Source organism: Camelus dromedarius, chromosome 8, assembly GCF_036321535.1.
Source record: "Camelus dromedarius isolate mCamDro1 chromosome 8, mCamDro1.pat, whole genome shotgun sequence".
Classification (NCBI taxonomy): domain Eukaryota; kingdom Metazoa; phylum Chordata; class Mammalia; order Artiodactyla; family Camelidae; genus Camelus; species Camelus dromedarius.
In genome coordinates, this window is record NC_087443.1 from 8,845,393 (window position 1) to 8,851,874 (window position 6,482).

The following is a 6,482-nucleotide window of genomic DNA, read 5'->3' on the forward strand; positions in this document are numbered from 1 at the left end:
GTCTCTTTACAAAATTAAACCAGCTGATAAGTGAAAAAGAAATGATGTAATTAAAATATCATCCTTCTTCACCCCCAAATGGATTAACCAATCTAAGCATTGAACGTCATTGCTGCTAACACCTCAAAAATAGACAGACAACTTGACTTTTTGTCATTTGATGCAACAGCACATCAATACCTAGGGTCTCATCAAACATCTTGAACGTTAGTCTGATCAAGCCTCTGAATACCCACCTCAAGACCCAGTTCAGGAGTCACTTCTTCCAGAATGCCTCCCATGGTTGCTCCCAAACTAGATTAGGCACCCCATCTGTGCGCCCAGGGCCCCTGGGCTGGCTACGCTCTCCTGTAGCACAGATCATACTCTTAGCCCACTTGTCTGTCCCTGCCACACTCAGCAAGCAGGATGGGAAGCCTGCCAGAGCTCTCCAAGAGAGTGGCCTTGGCCCAGCTGGAAACCATCTCATCAGCCCTGCCCAGCCTCATGGCCCTAAGGAGGGTCCCATTTCTTTCTCTCCTCCACTGCCTGCTTTCTCCAGATGAAATTAATTTTAAAGTAATTAAGCCCAGCAAACCATAACTGACTGAGTCAGAACTGTTGGGAGTGTGGGATGAGCAGACACAAACTACTACATACAGACCAGATAAACAACAAGGTCCTGCTGTAGAGCACAGGGAGCTGTACTCACTAACTTGTAATAACCTATAACTAAAAAGAATATACATGCATAACTGAATCACTATGCTGCACAAAATAAACCAACACAACATTGTAAATCAACTACACTTCAGTTAAAAACAGAAGACCAGAAACCCAGTTCCTTGCTCACACCCAACACCCAGACAGCAATCAGCCCACACAGCCCCCAAGGCCAGCACCCGGAGCCCAGGGTGAGCATCTGCTTCCCCTGGGTAACCTCCCTTCCATCACCACCCACTCCCAGCCCCACAGGCACATCTCAGAGGGGACGGACAGACCAGTGGCCCTGAGCGCCTGACAGAACAGCTCAGGAGGGGAAACACCTTCCAGAAGTGGGTCCCCCAAAACTATTCCCCACTCCAGACGGTGAGCACGGGAAACCCCCTCGGTGTGACCGTAGCCTTAGTGCTGGGCCTCAGCATCCCCCGTGGAAGTGGCCCCTGCCCGGGAGAGGCTGTGCCATCAGCTCCTATCATTTCTTGCCAGGAGAGGACTTCAAATCCAGAAGCTGACCAGGAGGGAAAGGCCGGCATGAGGTGGCAGGACGGGGCAGCTATAAATGCAACAAACCCCACATGCCGTGGGACCCCGAGCTTGAGGGGGTCTCAGAGAACAGAGGTCCCACGTGTCCATCTGCCCTGTTATCCATCCAGGGGCTTTTACTGATTAGTGCCAGGCACCAGCTAAGTTCTCCACTGTCCTTACCTCATTTGGTCCTGGAAACAACCTGTTAAGGGAGGGACCACTGTCCCCATCTTAGAGGCAGGAAAGCTGAGGTCAGCAAATTAAGTCCCCTACCAAGAGATATCAGGGATGCTGTGTGTTCAGAGGGGCAAGGACAAAATGAACAATTCCAAAAGAGAACTGAAAGAGAACTATTCAGGCTGCAGGATGTGAAGCCTGAAAAACTCCGAGGGCACAGTGGCTGTCTTTAAACATCTAAAGGGCTGTGGGGTGGAGAGAGCCTCAGGCCACTGTATCCCAGTGTAAGGGCCCTTGGAGCTGCAGGGATCTCACCCCACACGCGTGGGCCCTGAGGCAGTGGGAGGCCAACCCCCTCAGTAAGAGCCTGGGAGGGAGGGAAGAAGAGACCAGTGAGGGCAGGTGCCCTGGAACCACCCAGGACTGAGGGGGAGCAGCACCTGATGTCTGCAGCCATGACAGGGAAGGCAGCCAGGACCCTGGGGTGGAACCAAGTCAGGGCCCCTCAGCTCCTGGCACCGGCCTCCCAAGATGGGCACCACTGTGACACGCCCCAGGAGCCCAGCCCAGTGCGAAGTTCAGGTCTCAGAGCTTCGGGCCCAGAACCCAGACGAGGGCCCAGAGTGTGGCCCCACCCTTCCTCCTAGGCCTCTGGGTACTCAGACAAAAGGATGGAAAAAAGCCCCCAGCCCCAGGCCAGGAGCAGAGCTAAGGCAAGGCCTAATGCCTCTGCCTTGGCACTGAGCAGGAGGGCTGAGTACGGAAAAGAGAGCACGGAGACCGCCTGCCAGGCCAGGCCCGGGCCGAGCCTGCAGGGGCTCAGGCCACATCAGGGCCGGCACACGGACAGACTGAGCCAAGAGCTGAAGCCAAGGGCCCAGGGAGGATGGTGTCTAGCCAGCAGGGTCCATGTCTCTGCCCTGACCTGGGGATTGGTAGAACCAGGCAGGGCCCAGAGACCAAGGGGTGTCATGTATTCTTGTCCAGGGAACAGGAGAACAGAGTGAATGGTAGCCAGGACATAAAGAGAATCAAGGCCTACTTAGGGTACAATGTGCCACCGCTCAAACCCTTAACTACAGCACGGGGCTCAGCACACCGCTGCTGGGCTCCCCAGGGATGGCTGCTTGCCAACAGCCTGCTTCCTGCTGTGTGTACATTACCTCTCTAGACCCACCACCACAACGCTGAGGTAGCCCCACTTCACAGACACTGAAACTGGGGCTTGGACAGGGTGAGTGACCTTTTAAGATCACACAGCAGATCAGTCACAGAGCTGGGATTTGAAACTGGCTCTGCCTGACCCCTGCCCACCAAATAGAGCAAGTTATGGGCTCTACAGCCAGCTGTTCAGGGGCCGGGCCAGGCTGGCTGGGTTCTGTCCGCGACGCACACTCAGAAGCATAAGGCTGCAGCAAGACTGCAGTTCAGTGCAGTGGCGGCCAAGGGTTCCCAGAGCCCCGCCCACACAGGTGGCTGCAGGCAGCCTCCCTGTGAGACACGCGATCAACATCAACCTGCTTCCCTGCTCTTCTTCCCACCCCCCACCCCCAAGCCTGGCCTGGCCCAACTCCATTCCTTCCCTGGTCCAACAGCGCCCACCTCTGGCCCAGGCAGGGAAGGCAAGAGAGCTTGGTTCCTCCAAAACCAGAGAAGGGCAGCCGAGAAAGGCAGGCCAAAGCACAGAGGGGCCGTGAAATGCTGTGCCTCCAGGCTTGTGCTCCTGAGAGGGGAGACCACGGGCTTGGGTGCCAGAGGCTCCTCCATAGGCAGCGAAGAAGACACCAGCCCACCCAGGTCAGGGGAGGGGCACCACCCCAGACACCCGGCGCACAGACACACCCACCCACAAACACAACAAAAAGAGGGCCCTGAGCCACACACACCTGTGCCACCAGCGCTGGGCACACACACTGGCCCACGGAGCTGGAAACGAGCCTCACATGCCTGTGACATGGTCCAAAAGGAGCTGAGCTCACCTGCTCACAAGCTCTCCACTCCAGTCCCACAGGGCAGAGCGCTCCCTGTGCCATGGCTTTGGTGGGCCAGGGAGGGAGCGCGCACCTTGTGTAGCACAGCGACTGCCCAGGGGCACTGGGGTCCCTGCGCAGCCCAGCTGGTAACAACCCCGCTGGTCTCCAGTGCTGTGCCGGCTGGCAGGCCCCACCCCTGTTAGCCCTGGGCACAGGGGCCAGCCACTCACCTTCCTGCAGGGCCTGAAAAGGGTTGTTGACCTCGATGACCTTGACGGAGCAGGTGATCTTCTAGCTCTGCAGGATGTCATCGCTGAGGCTCAGGTCTGCTGCGGCCTGCTGGAAATGCCCTGTCGTCCTTGGCCACATTCTCCTGGAACATGGCACCTGGAGGAGAGGAGGGGTCACGACCAGGCCTAGAGAGGGGCTCTCCTTCCCCACCCCACCTCCACCTTTGGCCTTAAGGTGCTCGCAGGACTGCAGGTTGCCAGGTGGTGGGAGTTCTGGGCTGGAGTTCCAGCCGGATAGGAGAGATTAAGGCTCTCCTTGGTCCACCAGCACAGAAATACACCCGCCCCCATAGGCCAACACACTTGACGTGAGTTACACATGCACATGGCACATGCTGCCACCAGGTCACACAAGTCTCTCACAACCAAGCCACCTCATGTATGAGCCATGCCTCACAGAATGGACTGAGCCAAGCTGGCATGACCTCAGGCAGCACCTAAAGGCCCTGACATGGTCACAGGAATGTCATCCCAGGAGCCAGAAAATTTCCCCGCAGGCCAATGGCCCTGGCCCCTATCCCAAAAATGGATCGATGACTTCCTTCTGCCCTGCTGGCCTAGAACAGAGCAAGCAGGTCCGCGGTGGCTTTCCTGTGCCAGGGGCTTCTTTATGCAGGGGCTTTTGGTGACTGATGACAGGCAGCTCAGTCCCAGCCTGGCTGCCTGGGCTCTGCCTCCTGTTCTCCATCACTCCCAGCTTTTTCTTCTTCCGATTACACTGGGGGTCTCTGGAAGAGGGTATTGGACAAAGTTCCTAGACTCCTTGCCTCCTGACACAGGAAGGCTGAGCCCAGAAGGGGCCATTCTTAAACCATGAACAGCTCCTCCAGGGTGGCCTCCAGCTGGACCTTTGCATCCTTGCCTTGCCCAACTCTGTGCACTTACACCTGAGATCAGTCAGACTCGCCAGAGCCTGGCTCTGCAGCCTGGACAGCTCTGGAGTCCTCCCTCCTCTCCAGGCCCTGAGGGTCATCACAGTCCCAGGGCTGGGCCCAATGATCCCCAGGCTGGGGGCTGGGCAGGAGGAGGGAGGTCCCCTTCCACGCTATACCCAGAGCTGCAACACTGACCTCAAGACCCAAGCCCCACGGACACCACCACTCACCACTGGGAAGCAGGCTTGGCCCGGGTCTCTGCCTGGGGATTGCAGCGCACCAAGCCCAGGCCTAGTCCCTCACCAACCCTCACACCCCTGCCTGGCCTGGCCCATCATTCCTGCCTTCTCACACCTCCCAACCCCCAGTTTCTCCCAGCTCTCTGGTCTTTCCCAACTTCTATAAAGGCTACTGCCGAGGAGCTCCCCAAAAGCAACCCATCAGTCCCCTAAACTTGCCCAACTTTCTAGGATTTCCCTATGCTGCTACCAGCTCCCACACACTCCCCATCGACAGGCCCCCTCCTCCTCTCCTCTGTCTCATCTTTCCTCTCCTGGTTCTCCCTCCATTGGTCGCATCCTGCTCATCTTGCACACACACACTCCCCCAACACACCACTGCCCAGGCTTCTCCCCTGGCTCTCGTTCCCCAGACCACCTGCCAGCCCCCAACACCTGGGCCTTGGGAAACTCTGGGACTGTCCAGAATTGGGCTGTCATCGCCACAATCAGATACACACACACTCCCACACCCACAATGAGAGATACATAGACACACATACCAGGGAAACAGGCAGACACTGTGCCTACTCTAACAGGCTGAGAGACAGTCATGCACACACCAACACAAGCTAGGATGGCCCCACACACCCCAGTGCTCTCTTACAGTGACATCAACATGGTGCCAGGCACATACACAGCCACACACGCTGACAACACCCACCCACCCACGTTCACCCACAGTTCAGGTTGGGCCTCTTTGATCCTGCCCTGCCAACCTGGTGAGACCAGGGCCCTTTCTGCCCCCTGATTCCCGCTGCTCTCACCCAAGAGTAAAGGCTAGCGCTACCCTGCCTGAGGCCCAGCAAGGGTCTAGATATGCCTCTAGCCTGGGGCTCCCCACAGCTTAGGCCCTAAGTGTCCACAGAGGCCACAAGGCCCCACGGGTACTGGAAACTCGGGGAGCAGCGGGAGCCCTCAGGAGCAAGGAACTGCCCATGCACATCTCCCCCGTGGGGCGGCGCGGCCTGGCCCTTCTAGGGAGCACCACCCCCAAGCCCCTCAGCTCAGGGAACAGCCAAGTTTGCACGCCATGTGCCCCCCACACCGCTGGGGCCCCCCTGCTCAGCCTCTGTCCCGCTGCCCACCGCACCTACCGAGGTGGAAGAGTCGACCTGCCCTGACAAGCATTGGCATATCCAGCGGAGAAGTCACAGTGTCAGTGTTTCCATGTCCCCTGGGCATGCGGCTCATCTGCCAAGGGCAGGGCGAGGCTGAGGGCAGCGTGGAGCAGGGAGGCGCCGGTCCAGGTGCAGTCCTGGGGAGCTGAGCCCGGTGCATCTTCCCCGGCCTGCCTGCCCCAGCCCAGCCCAGTGCCATCAGGCCTCTGCTCTGAATCTGGTGGTGGCTGTGGCAGCCGGGCCCACACAGCGGCTCATGGCTCACAGTGTGTCTGGGCCCCTGCGAGGAGCAAACTGCAGAGGAAGCCAACCCACCCACCCTCTGGTCCGCTCCTGTTCCCCTACCTGCCCGCCTCCCTCCCCTCCACCATCCTCTTGACTAGGTGACTGTGGAGTCTCAGCCTTGCCCCGCGCAGCTTGGAGAGGGCTCCAGGTGCTCCTCACTCCCAGCCTGGGGGATGCTCAGAGGCCAGGATGGTGGGGGGAACCACCAGGGCTGCGGTGGGCAGAGACTTGGTGGCCCGGGGCCTTGCGCCCCCTG